At 38.3% G+C, this 16,173-nt stretch overlaps 1 protein-coding gene across 1 annotated transcript in view; it reads left to right on the top strand.

Moving 5' to 3' along the window:
• Positions 1 to 54: 54 nt before the first annotated feature.
• The window catches only part of REV1 (REV1 DNA directed polymerase), an 80,031-nt gene continuing 63,912 nt past the window's right edge, over positions 55 to 16,173 (top strand). The window contains 1 exon segment of the mRNA XM_079110989.1: positions 55 to 244. The gene's annotated coding sequence lies outside the window, so the exon portion shown is untranslated.

The following is a 16,173-nucleotide window of genomic DNA, read 5'->3' as shown; positions in this document are numbered from 1 at the left end:
GGCCGCTGGGGGCGGGGCCAGCGCGCGCGCGCCCGCCGGAGGGGGAGGGGCGGGGCCGCCGCGGCGCGCGCGAGACCGGCCGCCGCGACTGTGGGGGATCCTGGACCGCGGCGCGTCGGAGCGACTGCCTTCCCCTCGCGCTCTCCCCGGCCCCAGCGAGGGCACTCTGCGGCGGCGGCGGTGCAGCCCGCCAGGCCGGAGCGGGCGGCCGGGCTGGGGATGGTGGTCTGGGGCAACGCGGAAGGTGAGCGACCCCCGGGCCGGCGGCGGGTGGGGGAGGGGTGGCGCCGGACACGCGTCGCCCGGAGACGCCGCAGACCCGCGCGACGGCGGCCGGCCTGAGGTGCGGGTGGCGGCGGGCGCGCCGGCCGGGCGCCGCAGGCCGTGCTCTCGCGGCCTGGCTGCCCGCAGCGCCTGCCCCTCGGCCGGCGGCCGCCGGGTTAAGTAACGCTTGACCTCCCCTTCCCCCTCCGCCATGGCGCGCGGGTCCCGCCGCCGCCGCTCGCGGCCGCCGACCCCTGCCCGCGGCCCTTCCCTGCGCGACCCGCCGCGGACGCCGCCCGCCGGCCCGCGCCGCAAACTCCGTCCTCCTGCGCCGGCGCCTCGGCCGGCCATGGAGTCCCGCGCCATTCATTCGTGCGCGCGTTCGGGCGTCCGCTCCGCGAGCGCTGGCGGAATGTCGGCGGGCGCCGGGGTCCCCGCCCAGCCCCGCGCCGCGGCCGGTCCCCCGGCCCGTGCCCCAGGCCGCGGACCCCGAATCCCCGTCCTGCCGCTCGTGCTTCCTGGTTACTTATCGGGCCCCTGCCTAGGCAGCGCACCTTTCCCAACTGTCCTTACAAGTGTCCCTTGCACACACTTGTCCACTTGCACACAGTCGAAATGACTCAGCCCCGGCGTGGACGGAAAGTGGCATTTCTGGCTCTTTTACTGCTCTTCCGACATATTCCCAGTTTGAAAAGCAGTAACCTTCGTATAGCATAGCACCTTAATTGAGCCCCCTCCATGTTCAGTTAAAAAAAATGACAGCTGATCTAGGTCCAACCTTGTCTTTACCTCCACATCCTCTCAGGTCATGTACTGTAGAAATGGTGTGTAGGTGAAAACAGTGTAGACTGGCTTGCCATCAAAAGCGCTTGTAACTGTTAGGACTTTATGTAACAACTCTTAATTCTGTGTGTCTGCCTGGCCTCTCTGGCTACTCTAGTCTCCAAGAATAAGCCATGTGCTCTTTAGGAAGGGTAAGACACACCGTGGTCTTGGTTCTTGCTGTGGAGTACCTAGTTAACCCTTTGGTTTTTACAGTCTAGTTGCTTTCCAAACTTAGCTCTGTGATTTCTTGTAGCCTTGGCTTTGCCCTTACAAATTCTCCTAGCGTGTTGTTACTTCATGTCTTAGACTTCTGTGCTGGACACTTGGAAGCTACTTAAAGTCTCTCTTCCAAAGATCCAGTCTAAAAGACTATCTTCCCTTCAATAATTAGGCTGTTTGCCATTTTTCGTGCGTTATGATGATATTATCCCTGACTTCTTTTTCTATTTTGTAGTTCCTTTAAGGCCAGATTGTACCAAACTCATAGAATTTTACCCTAATTTTATAGTAAACAGAACATTTTTTTTAAGAGGTGGAAATCACTCAGGATTAATTTCCATGTAGTCTCAAGTATAAAATATAATTTATTCAAAAAATGTAAAATCACTCCATTTCCCCCTGTGCCCAACTCAAAACTCAAATCCCACATAAGAGAATTAAAGAGACCCTCTCCTCTTCAGCAGCAATTAGTCATTGTTAATAAGTTATAAAAACTGCATGTTTATACTTGATAGTCTGGTCTTTAATAGCTTCTGCAGTGGAAAGATAAGAACTTAGGAGTTAGATTTGGGTTTGAATTCTGCCTCTGTTATGACCTTGGTCAAGTTAAGTTAGTAATATCATTGATTTTTTTTTTTTTTTTTTCCTCCTCATTCATAGAATGAAGACATCATTTTCCACCGTGGGTAGCTGAGGATTAAATGGTGAGACCCGGTTACACACTGGTTACTCAATACTCCTTTGGTGTATATCCCTTTATTGCAGTTTATTGTCTAGAATAAGCCTGAATGTACTAGAGAGAAAGCATGAGAGGAAAACTAATCACAGTGGCCATTAGGTATCATCTCAAATAGAAGTTCTAGACTAGGAAACACTATGGTTCTTTCTGCTTCTCAGTGTATGGCTATCTGTAGCATATTGTAAATCACAGGGTAGATTAAACAGAACTTTAAAAAAGAAAAATTCTGCTTTTAGTTTTTCCCCTTCCTCTGTACCATTAACATGGATATTAAAAAATAATCTGATTTTTTTTTTCCCCCAAATGCAACTCAAAGGGGTACGAGGGCTGAGGTTGTGGCTCACTGGTAGAGTACCTGCCTAGAACAGGTGAGGTATTGGGTTCGATCCTCAGCACCACATAAATAAATAAAGTTAATTAAAAAAAAAAAAATGAAAAGGGTTTTGAGGAGAGAGGGATATTACTTTTTTTTTTTTTTTAAAGAGACAATGAAGTTGCAGTCTCCTTCAGTATCTCATCTACTTGTAAACCATGCACAAATTTTAGTCTAAGTTCTGTTATCTTTTGCTTGGACTGTTTGAATAGTGCCTTCACTAGTGTCCCTATTTCTTTTGCTCCCTATTTTGCACATAACAATCGGAGTGATTTATTTTTATTTTTTTGATACTGGGGAATGAACTCAGGGGTGCTTTACTATTGAGCTATATACCTAGGCCTTGTTATTTTTATTTTGAGGTAGTCTTGCTATGTTGCTTGGGACCTTGCTAAGTTGCTGAGGCTGGCTTCAAATTTGTGTTTCTCCTGCCTTAGCCTCCAGAGTTGCTGGGATTACAGGTGTGTACCATCATGCCTGATCAGTGATTAAAAAAAAAAAAAAAAGAATAGATTGTTGTGTTTGTGCTCAAAATTCTCCAAAAGCTTCCTGTTGCATAGAGAATTGAATTCAAGTCCCTTACCCCAGCCCATCAAGGCATTGCTTGATTTGGTGACTTGGTGACTGCCAACTTCTAGTGTTACGTCTTGCTCTAGGACTGTTCATTACCCTGCTTCACAGGGTACTTCAGCTGTTCATACCTTGGAATATTATCCTTGCTGTTTTTTTTTTTTTAACTGGGTCACCCCTTCCTCTAGATGGTCATGGCTTTTATCTTCACATCTTCTGTTTGATGCAAAAAAAGTCATCACTTGAGAGGCCTTCCCAGAACCTCTAAAATAGAACTTGACCTCTTCTGTCACTTGATTTCATCCTATTTCTTCCTAGCATTTATTACTGGTTGAAGATACATTGTTCATTTATTTATTGATCTCTCCCCCATTAGACTTGTTTGCTCTCTGTTCCCAAGTAGAGGGCAGAGAACTTGTTTGTTGTATCATTCCTTAGAATTGTGCCTGATATATAATAGACCTTGGTAAATGAATGAACGGTATAGTTGATTTGAACATTGGTTCTGGAATCAACCTGAGTCAAAATCCTGGCTCCTACCATTTACTCATGGGCAGACTAGAAACTTAGGGTGCATTTGTGTGCTCATCTGTAACATGACTATAGAGGATTACAGTGAGTAATTGAATTAATGCATGTAAAGTGCTTCTGTGAGGGTTATTCTATACTTAAAAACTATTTGAGGACTGGGGATGTGGCTCAGTGACAGAGCACCAAGGCCTGAGTCAGTTCCTAGCACTGGGGGGAAAAAAAAAAAAAAAGTTTATTAACTTAATATTTGACCTGAGATAAAATGTGAAGGAATTGATTTTTATATTTATTACTTTTTTTTTTAACTGAGTTTTTGTGGGTTACCAAATTAAATTTATGAATTTATGGAACTCATTTAGTTTTTTTTTTTTTTTTTTTTTTTTGCGATGCTGGAGATTAGAACCCAGGGCCTTGTGCTTGCAAGGCAAGCATTCTACCAACTGAGTGATATCCCTAGCCTGAAACTCATTTAGTTTTTGATAAATAGGTTTTGTATAGGTCTGGAACAAATTAAAAAATAAACTGCTGCGAATGATGACCTGTATTTGGTCTTAATGTGTAAGTCAGGTTTTTTTATTCTTTGGATCTGTGGAAGATGCTAAGAGTGATTATCTCAACAGCCACCCACCAGAGTGGCTTTTATATATTTCCCTTTGAAATTCCGCTGGAGATATGATTGTGGTGATGAAGAGACGTGCTGGAGGCTTCCTGTCTTTGGATAGGGAAACCCTTGAAGATCCAGTTAAGGTATGAGTCTTGTAATAGTTGGGAAGAAAAAGATGTTTTATCATCTTTAGTGTGTTGAATTTATGCCTTTCATTTTGAGTTTTTTTTCCCTCAAATTGTGTTTGGTTCTTAATTGGAGCTTAACACAGTCCAGCTATACTGTGTATCTTTCTTTATCCTTCTGTTTCGTTCATAGTGTGGTTGCATTTTCTTTAGCATTTACAGAAATAGTATAAAATTTCTAGAGACAGTGACTTTGTAATAATAAATACTTCGAGCTAAGGCAACTTGAATTATTTATGTAAACTAAGATTCTTCTGTGGCAGTTATACTTATAATACCAGTTATTTTTACTTGGTCCATTTGTCCTTAGTAAAATGCCTCTTTTGTAGTAACATGTTTTATTTCTCAGTCTGAACTTTTAAGAGTAGGGGTCTAAACTTTGGGCTTTAAACTTTGAAAAAAATTTGAGATACTGCTTATGTAGCATTTGTTCAAAATCTAATAATTACTAAATTATTAAGCATTTATGATGCTAGGCTCTTTGCTAAGTGCATTGTCTCATTTAATATTCACAACCACCATATAAGGTAGGCACAGTTATAAAGAGATTTATAGGGGTGATATTGCTTGACTGGTCACACAGGTCGGTAGAAATGTGGCCAGAATTTCTACCTAGTTCCACCTGATTCTGTAATTCAAGGTCATAACCCCACTTTTCTGTGAGCTACATTAAAAATAACAAGGTTCCTGTTTGGAAACTTGCCATTTTATTTTGTAATATTATTTGTGAGTATGGTAGTCCTCTTAAACTACTGACAGTTTTATTATTTTATGACTTTAAGTTTTTTGGATTTAACTGTTGCTTTACTTAAGTGTCTACATGTTCTTTATGTGTGAGACATTTTATTAAGTTGGTAATATGCAAAATCATTTACATTTTTTCCTCATTCTAAAAAGCCATTAAAAATAAGTCAAAGCATCATATATCTCATGGTACATCAGCTTTGTAAATAGTTTGGAAGGGTTTTGAATGTAATGAATATGCTACATCTGGTTTAAGAAAACACGTCTTTAAATTTGTTGAAGGCTAAGTTTCAGGTAACGTGAAATATTTAATAAAAATTGTTAATGTGTTTCTGCTGATCACAGAGCAAATCTTTGTTATCTTTTCTTTTTATAAGAAAACATTTGTGAAATATTTTTAGGTAAGTTTTAATGATTTTTGACATCTCCTTGTAAGACTTTCTTATTTGTGAGGACATCTAAAATTGTTGACAATGCTTAAATACATTCAGAATGCTGTTGCTAGAAAGAATTTTAGATTGTATCCCTGGCCTTCTGGAGGAAAATGAGATACAGAGAATTGTTCAGTTGTGAATGAGGAGAAATTTAGGACTAGAACCTAGTTTTATTTTTTTTACTCTAAAAGCGATGCTTTTTTCTGTTATACTGTACTGCTCTGTGCATCTGTCACACTTTGTGTCAAAGTGTCAACACTTTGAAACCTCATATTCAAGAGGGAAGAATATTGAACTATATATTTTTGTAAAATTGTGATTTGAAGTCTTGAATTTTTTTAATCATTGTGAGTAGAAAAAAATTTGTCCTCTATTTATAATGCAGTTAAAATTATGCTCTCTTTTGTACACAGGTAGTTGTTTCATCCACATGGGATGGTTTGAGACTCTTTTAAAAGGCCACTTTGGCCCCATGGCTTTAGGCTTAGATTAAAAGAATAAGAATGGGGGAAAAATGGCTCTGAAGTGAGTAGTTTGTACTTGAACTCAGTATTGTGAGTAACCAAAACGTTGCTCACTGGCTTCTGTCATTTCTGATCATATCCAAGTCTTAAGAGAAACTTCTTAGAAGCTTAGTCACAAAATAATGAGTGCATATTACTCTAATCTAATCTTTTGGGATTACTCAGAATTGACAATGCATTTTTATCTTTTACACATTAGTCTGAATTATGAAGTTGAAATTATAATTTAGATTCTTTGCCTTTTCAAATGCCTTTCACCAAGTTAGGAATTTTATTCTTGTAATAATCTCTATTTCTTGATGACTTGTTGGCTCTTTATTTTAAACCTTTTTTTTTTAAAGCTTTATTTTTAAATCCTTTTTTGTTTTAACGTGGATAACTTAAGCTGGATAATCTTTATAAAAATATTTTAATAAATTCTTTAATATTTTAAAGAGAATAGCTTAAAGAAAAAAAAAAGAAACTTTGATGTTTTATACCTTAAAGAATGCTTTCACTCAGCTTTCCTCCTCTAAGTTTCAGAGTCCTGGGAAGAAAAGTAGGGCAGTATATTCTGTTTTATAGCTGCTGAATAATTCTGGCACCAACTTCCCACTAAGACATCACACTAACACGGCCTGCCAGACTTCCCTTGCTTTAGTTGTCAGTCACAAGCTCTAGGGCTTCCAGGCTGCTCACAGTTCTGATCAGGGGACTACAACTTCTGAAGTTTCCACTGCCCCTTAAGTTTTGCTAATTTGTTAGAATGACTCATAGAATTCAAGAAAGCTCTTCTTGGAAGCACAGGATCAGTTAAATGACATGTATAGGAGGAGGATTCTAGACATAAAGCTTTATGCCCTCAGGACATGTCATCTTTCTATCATATCAGCAGGTAGTTACCAACCAGAGATGCTTACCCATATTTCAGTGTCCAGAGTTTTTATTGAAGTTTTATTACATAGGTAAGATTTAGCCTTATTCCTTTCCTAGGAAATCAGACTAGTATCACCTGTCTCAAAGTTCCAATTCTCTAATAACATGGGTTGACCTTTCCAGCATGACCAGTCCCTGTCCTGAAACTAGGGGTTTACTGGAAATCTCTCTGTTAATATAAATTCATATGTCAGATATGGTTCGAGTAGCCTGCCATTTGGGAAATTTGAAGTATTGAGTCTTTCAGGAACCAGGGACAAAGGCTAACCAAATTTTTTATTATACAACATTAGTTGAGAAAGTAAGAACATATACTTGCCAAATATGTGACAGCCAAAACTAGTAGTAATGGTAGAAGCCTAAATTCTACCCACTATATTATACATATTATGATATATTAAATATTAAAGCAGGTTGTATTTGTGTATATTTATATAAAAAGATTACCTTCTGTTGAGGATTACAGATTTTCTTTCATTGATACAGTGGAATTTAAAGCCTGGGTTGATAACTCATTTAAGCCATACATCTTATTTATGTAAATTTTGTTGCAGATTGGGTTATAAACTAAATATTTCTTGGTATTTTAAAAGCTCACTAATTTTGTCTGTGAAAAGTTTGATTTTTTTTTTTTTTTTTTTGTGGTGCTGGGGATTGAACCCAGGGCCTTATGCTTGCGATGCAAGCACTCTACCAACTGAGTTATATCCCCAGCCCGATTTTGTATTTTTTTGTGAATTGTTTTTAGACGTACGCAATTATTTCCTCCTGCTAAGTGAAAAGAAAATAAACCTATATGAGATTTTTGTGGGTGAGGTAGAGATGTTGATAATTTGTTTTTAGAGTTGCAGAATGTTTTAGTAACTTGATTGCCCTTTTGAATTTTAGCACTTGAGAGGAAGTTACTAACACTATTCAAAGTTTATGCTTTTGGAGTAGTATTCTTTTGCATGCTGTTGATGCCCAATTGAAAATCTTATTTCTGATTGTCATTTAAAGATTTTTTGGAGCTCTCACTGTTAAATGGAAGTAGAGTCAATTAGTCAAGTATAGTGTGCTGAATAAATTGTTAAATTAGACTTTTAGTGTATTGAAGAATGTAGTATCTCCTTATGTCATCTCTTAAACTACTGACTTTTTTGTTTTAAAATATTTGATAGGGAGTTCTTGGCATGAAGGCAAGGAAAGAGTTCAGAAGCAGTGGTAACTTTTTAAACATTCTATTCCTTTTATATTCACTTGCAGTTATACTTAATATATTAAGTGTTTGAGAAAAGAGATTGGTGAAAGATGAAGCTGATAACAGATCCAGAAAAGTGTTTTGATCATATTTTTTTAGTTGCAGTTGCTCAAAGTAATTTGTATTTAGTTATATATCATTATTTATGCCAGTATCCTTTGTGAGTTCAGAGATCTAATGAATTATATGGATGGAATGCACAAGATAAGGACTTCCACTGACAGCTTTGTAGATCTTCATGTAGATTGAACTTATGAGGCAGAAACAGTTCATTTTCTACTATTTATATGTACAATTTTATACTTTCCTAAAACTTAAAAAATAAGGTTCAACGTGTTTGGTATGACAATTAAGGCCTCAGTTACCTTGATTCATCTACTATTACATCCTGCCTTGTATTTTACAAACCAGTCAATTCCAGAATGTTTTCTGCATTTTTTTGTGGTTTCGATGATGAATTTTCCTCTTCCTTACATTGCCGCTATCCCCTTCATAGTCCCCTTTTGCCCCTTAAAATCATTCTCATTAATTCTCAGCTCAAATCTACCTCTTAAGGAGGCTGACACTTAATAAGGGAATCCAAGGAGATCTTACCAGAGCCAGGAGCTTGGACCTTCCAGGTTCTTAACCACATCATGTAAAGAATTTAGCGACAGTCATGTTTTAGCAAACAGAGGAAGGAGCTTTATTAGAAAGAGAAACATGAAGGTGTACATTCTCAGAGCTTGTGGACTGTCTTGAGAGTGAGACATGTTTTTTTTTTTTTTTTTTTTTTTTTTTTTTGCGGTGCTGGGAATTGAACCCAGGGCCTTGTACTTGCAAGGCAAGCACTCTACCAACTGAGCTATCTCCCCAGCCTGTTTTTTGTTTTTTTAGTAGAATACATAATTAGTTAGAATATGTATGTTCCAAATGGGCCAGACTTCCCTCTGTATTGGGAAATATTAAGATTGTGTTTGCTTTTTGAATGGTCTGACTGTTAGGTAGGTTTATTAGCCTTTCATTGTTGTGATCAAAATAACTGACAAGAAGAATTTAGAGGAGGAAAAGTTTATTCTGACTCATGGTTTTAATAGTCCCAGTCTATGGACTGCTGACTATGGCTCCGGACCTTGGATGAGGTATAACATCATGGTGAAAGAAAACTGCTCAGTTCATGACAGCCAGGAAACAGCAGGAAAATGCATGATGTTCCAGGGACAAAATATAATCCCCAAGGGTGTGTCCCCCCAACTTGTGACCTACTTCTTCCAGTCACCCTGTCTATAGTTACCACTCAGTAATCTGTTCAAAGTATTAATCTGTCAAATGGATTAATCCACTGCTTAGGTTGCAACTCTCATGATCTAATCTTTTTACTTCTGAATAATCTTTCATTAACATGTGAACTTTTGGGGGCCCCTCATATCCAAGCCATAACATAGGTTTCAATTTCTATCAGTGTCTCTGGCTTTTGAGTGGTAGATTTGGGTGATGATCAGATAGGTAATTGGGCCTTCAGTGTCAGCCCCTAGCTTCAAGGAGGTTAATGGTCTTATTTCTTTTAAACATTTTTTTAATTTTAGTTGAAGACGTATACAGTACCTTTATTTTATTTATTTATGTGGTGCTGAGGATCCAATGCAGTGCCCCACACATGGGAGGCAAGCCCTCCACTGCTGAGCCACAACCCCAGCCCTGTAAATGGTTTTTTAAAAAGTATTGAGGTTTTCTTGCTGCTTTGCTACATACTAGAAAACTTACAAAGAGCTGTAAAGTTACAAAGTAATACATGGGTTCAGTGTGCTTGTGTATTTTGTTTCCTTTTTACCCCTTAGGCTCCTTCCTCCCATTCAGGAGTTGTTCACAAGCCACCCATTGCCCGTGGAACAGGGACATTTTCCTTTTCGAGACTGTTTTCTTTGTATCTCTAAATTTCTATCCCATTGCCTTTTTGTGTCTCTTCTCCAATATGTGACTATTTTTGTTTTTTTCCTGCATTTATTGCATTCTGTCAATGCCATTAATGTATGTTCTTCTGTTGTACTTTTACCTTTTTTTTTCCCCTCTATAACCTAGAATTGTAGTTTATACTCATCTTGGAAAACTGCAAATTATAGCAAATACTTGGTGAATATGAAGTAAACCATCAAGTCAGACCTGGAATTTTGGGGGAGGAAAAGTGGGACTGGAGAGATTTTTGTCGCTGAACTAATTTAAAACCTTCAGTGGTTGAGTTGTATTTAATCCTTTTGTGAAATCCTTTGTACTTGAAACACATATTAGCAGCATTCTCTCCACTAAGTATGTACTCTTTTTCATTCTCTTTCATTGTCTGTCTTCATTCTCTACTCTAGATACATTTTAGTTATAGGCAAAATCAGCCTAAGACCAGCTGCTTCTGAATTACACGGGAACTTATTAGGAATACCCAAGCACCCAAAGTTTCTGAATCAAAAAATTGGGGCCCAGCAGTCTTTGTTTTAATAGGACTTCCCAAGTGATTCTGATGCATGTTCAAGCATGAGAACCACTATTCTAGAGAAAACTCCTTTTCCTTGATTACATCCTTTATTCACTAATTAGGTTCTGTCTGTTACTAATCCTTCTCCTGTGGCTTTTTTGAAAAATCTTGTCATCTTCAGAGCATTTTTTGCTTTTCTTTGTCACTGATCCTCCTTATAGAAACACTGACTTTGAGGTGCACCTGGGACATCCTAATGGAGATATGTAAGAAAAACTTTTGGGCCGTGTGATTTGGAACACAGGAAAGAGAGAACTGATGGAGGGTTTTTGGAAACTGGGTGAAGAATTCTGTCCTTGGTAATTCATTAAAACTGTGTCTACTTTTTTCCTTTTGAGAATCTGTGATTCCAGGAAAGAAAATTATTATTCTTTCAGAATGCACCCTTCAGCTTATATCACATGGTTCTGTTAAATCAGGCATCATTTTGTATTTTTTGTAGTTATAAACCAAATGATGAGAGAAAGATCTTTTATTTTGAATTGTTTGGGATGGAAATTTTCCTTTCAATAAGATCTGCCTCAGCTGGGTGCTGTGGAAACTGAGGCAGGAGGATCACAAGTTGGAGACCAGCCTCAACAACTTAGTGAGACCCTGTCTCAAAGTAAACAGGGCTGGGGATGTGACTTGGTGGTTAAGTGCACCTGGGTTCAATCCCTGGTCCCCCCCCCACACTCCCAAACAAAAGATCTGTCTCATACTGGGACATGTTACAGTGTTTGTTATGAATTTTCTATTTCAGATGTTTTTCTTAGACATCTTTTTCTGTGTTTGTTTCTGTCTTTTTAGTCTGTTTACTTTATTTAAATATGGAATTAAAAGCATAATAAAGTGCTTAAATGTTTTTACATTTTAGGGTACAGGCTAAGCCTCTGTAATAGGCTTCTGCATACAGTAAAAACAGTATTGAAGTTTTCTTCTTGTCAGTAATAGTCTAAAAGTAGGCAGGAAGTACATAGCGGGTGAGCAACTATTCTTTTTCAGGTCATTCAGAGTCCCAGGTTCCTTCTGTTTTTTTTTTTTTTTTTTTTTTTTTTTTTTTAGCTATTCCTTATTTTATTTGGTATTGGGGATTGAACCTAGAGGTGCTTTACCGCTGAACCATATCCCAAACCCTTTTTATTTTTTTGAGTTAGGGTCTCACTAAGTTGCTTAGGGACTCCATAAGTTACTGAGACTGGCCTTGAACTTATGGTCCCTCTTGCCTCACCTCCTGAGTTGCTGTGACTACAGGCATGTGTCATTGCAGCTGGCTATTCCATTTGTTATTGTATTCTTTTCCCATTGTTGAAAGTGGGTTAGCGCACAACTGTATTCCTGAAAAAGAAGTAAACAGCTTCCATTAAGAATATAACATTCAGTCTCCAGCATGGGGAAGGGGAAGAAGAATATGGCATAGATTTTTTGGTATGCATTATTCTGTTCATATCCCAGAATATCTGGCCAGAACTTAGTCACTGCTGATTTGATGGATTTTTAGTACTGGGAATTGAACCAAGGGACACTTTCCCACAGAGCTACATCTTGAGTTCTTTTAATTTTGAGACAGGGTCTAAGTTGCCCTGAGTGTGTCACTGCTGAGGCTGGCCTTGAATTTGTGATACTCCTGCCTCAGCTTCCCAAGTCACTAGGATCACCGGTGTGTACCCTCTGCCCTGATTTTAAAGGATCCTGGAAAGTGTAATCTCTAGTTGTCACCTGTTTCCCATTAAGAGGGATGGGAATGGTTTTCCATTCTGAGAGAAAGAGGGGACAAAGAAAGGAAGAATGAATTTTGGAGGACAGTGTCATTCTCTCAGCAGACCATCTTCACTTCTGACACCCAACTGCAAGTTAGGGGATCCTTATGACTATTCTCAGGTTCAGTAATTCTCCGAATGAGATCACAGAACTTCTGAAAGTCCTTATAGATACAATTGGATTTACTGTAGTCAAAAGGTACAGATTAAAATAGCCAATGGAAGAGAGAACATGGGGCACAAAGAGTTCCACCTGTGGAACTTCTGGTTTTTCTCCTAGTGGTGTCATGGACAGTGCTAACGTCTTACACTAACATGCGACAGTACTTCCTGAATATTGCCCAAAGGGAAATTCCAGACCTTGGTGTCCAGAGTTTGTTTTGTGGCTCCAACACATATACGATTGATTTCTGATATGGGTGACCTAAAGTCTTCAATTTTTTAGGTGGTTGATAATACATGGCTCAAAGCTTCCATTTTAAATCACATTGTTAGACTATTTGAAGTGGTTTGCAGCCCCTGGTAAACAAAGATTTTGGACAAGCAAGACTTTCCAAGGGTTTAGAGATAACTCCCTAAGAAGCAAGGGCAAAGGCCAGACCTCTTTAGGTAAGATTAATTCTTTACTACCTGGCTGTGTCTATAGATAGACACATACCATTTTTTGGGAAATATAGAAAAAATTGTATAATATATATGCATTTGTCTTAAAAGGTGTGTGTGTTAGTGGATATATTGTGTAGAGTCATATACATTTTAAAAAATACAAGAGATAGGTTTGTCAGTCCAGCTCTGTCCACATACGAAAGATCTAAAATTTTGCTGATTATGACTGACTTAAAGTCAGTTAGGAACAAAGTTGGTGTTGTCTCTGGGTCTCTATTTGTCACGAGTGTGGACTAGTTGGAGCTACTCTAGATGGAGTCCTTCCATTAGAAATATGGCTGCTACTGCGTCTGACTTAGACTGATGCTAGATTCCAGACTGGTGAATAAGCATCTGTTTTGTTGAATTGTATTAGGTGAGTTCAATTCAATAGGAGTGTTTATACTCTCATTTTCACCAGTTCATGTTGATACCATTGTGATTTTCTCTTTTGAAGATTTGGAAACATTACCATTTTTAAGATGTTCGATTTTTTTACCACAAACTGATACTTCAGCTTTATCAAACATTTTAGCTTCTTTACCCTAGGAGGCAACGGTGTGCAAAATAAATAGTACTTGGCCTTCCTGTTCTCTAGAGTGCTTTAAAATTAAACTATGGATATAGCTTTTTGGAAAAAAGTGCTATGGGAATGTGAGGTATTTCTAGTGGTGGGTTTAAATGTAAAGACTTTTGAATTTAAATGTTAAAAATTTAAAAACCACTGAAAGGAAAGAAATATAAAGTTAGTCAACAGGTGAATCAATGTATAAACACAAATCAGTGATAGAGTAATAGAGAAGGTTCCCAGAAAAGAGAAAGATCAGACTTGCTTGAAGAAAAGGCTCATGTACCAAAGCCTTTTTAAAACTTTTTGGGTAGTGTTTTATGTCACCTTTATTTGCTAAATTAAAGTTTTTTGAGTTCTTTGTTTATTTGGTGTTGATCAAAATGGATCTCAGCTGTGTGTGGTGGCGCATGCCTGTAATCCCAGCTACTCTGGAGGCTGAGGTATGAGAATTGCTTAAGCCTAGGAGTTCTAGGCCAGCCTGGGCAATAGCCTGTCTCAAAACAAAGCAAACAAAGATGGGGTTTCTCATCTAGTTCAGGAGTTGTTTTATTGCAGTAGGAAAATATTTCTGTACACTGAAGGTGAAAAACAAAGTTGCAAAAGAGGGTTGGTTCTATTAGGTTTGAAATAAAGCTAAATATCTTGGAGTTTTATTTTTGTATATTTTTTAAAAGATATTTTAAATACATGAAATACTAGTTGGATGCAACCAACTGCTACCTTGGTTTAGAACCCCTAAAATCAAGTGTAAAGACTAATGTCAGTAATGGTACTTCTGTGGAAATTGTGACAAGGGCATAGTGCCTTATACTCAGGTGTCTGTTTTTTTTTTTTTTTTTTTTTTTTTTTTTTTTTTTTTTAAGTAACTTGGTGAGAGCCCCTTCAGAGAAAACCTGACTGTAGTGTATGGGAAAGGGCCTGAAAGAATGCTGTACTTTTCTGGTGACGAAATTCAAGATTTTCTGTAGTGCTCATAATAGCTGCCTGAGAACTATAACTTCAGACAATGGTGGTCTCTGTGGTTGAGTCAAAACGAAATCTCCACAAACAGCTGTTTTATATTTGAGTGTTACACAAAAAGCTGCTTATCTGGTGTCAAAGCCTTTACTGTTTAAGGACCAAATTAGCACTGGAGCAGGCATTGTCAAATCTTTTTTAGGTCTGTGGGATAGCACCCCATTTACTTAATTTCTTATAAGGACAGTACATGGTCCTTTTGCAGTTGACCTCCCACTGTCCAAAGTTCCAAGAAAGAATATGGGTTCTGCAGTTCAGATTGCTTGGAGAGGTAAACTTTGCACTCCACGTGAACACACTGGTCACACCCCATATCCCTTCTATGTCATTTGCCAGTTTCTGTGATCCTAGTTACCTGTCCTGAAGTGCATCTAGCTTCAGAATCATATATATATATATATATTTTTTAAACTTTCTTTGTCCCTTTAAATATTATTTTAAAAAAATTTATGTATGTAAAGTAGATATGACATAAAACTTAACATTTTGACCGTTGTTAAGTATACAGTTTAGTGAAGTAATTACATTCACATTCAACAACCATCACCACCATTCATCTTAACCCTTTCACCTTGCCTAAAACTTAACCCATTAAACAATAACTCTTCCCCACAACCACCTTCTGTCTCTATGAATTTAATTACTTAAAGTGCTAAGGAGTAGAGTAATAGAATATTTGTCCTGCTACAAGTGGCTTATTTCACTTAGCCTTACATCTTCATGGTACATTCATGTTGTAGCATGTGTTGGAATTTCCTTCTTTTTTAAGACCAAATATTTCATTTTAGGTAAAAGCCACATTTTGCCATTCCTTCAACATTAGACACTTGGGTTACCCCCGCCTCTTGGCTCTTGTTAATAATTATGGTGTCAGTGTGGGCATGCGGATAAATATATACTTGTGTCCACACTTTCTTTTGGGGCCTATAGTCAGAAATAAAATTTCACAATCATGATAATTCTATTCCTAATTTTTTCAACAACTGCCTTCTTTTTTTGTACTGGGGATTGAACTGGGTGCTCTGTCACTGAACTGCAACCCCTTTCCTTTAAAATTTTTTTTTATTTTGAGAAAGAAACTTACCGAGTTGTTCAGGTTGGCCTTGAACTTTTAATCTTCCTGTCTCTGATTCCTGAGTTAATGGGAAAATAGGCATGTGCCACCATAACTTGCTGCCATACTATTTCTATAGAAGCTGCACCACTTTTTATTTCCATCAGTGGTGCGCTAGGGGTCCCAGTGTCTTCCCATTCTTGGCAATACTTCTCTTTCTTTCTTTCTTTTTTTTTTAATAGTAGCTATCCTATTCTTTGTGTTTTCAATTTGCATAGTGATTAGTTGTGTTGAACTTCTTTCATGTGCTTATTGGCTATTTGTATATCTTTCAGAGAAATGTTTATTCAAATCCTTTGCCTATTTTTAAAGTGGTTATGGTTTTAATGTTAAGGTGTAGAGATTAAAAAAAAAAATATATATATAAAACCCCTTATCAGATATGTGATGTACATATGATGCATTTGTTTTCTCCCA

The sequence above is a fragment of the Sciurus vulgaris genome, assembly GCF_902686455.1.
Source record: "Sciurus vulgaris genome assembly, chromosome: 14".
NCBI classification, from domain to species: Eukaryota; Metazoa; Chordata; class Mammalia; order Rodentia; family Sciuridae; genus Sciurus; species Sciurus vulgaris.
This window is presented reverse-complemented; position numbering and strand designations above follow the sequence as displayed.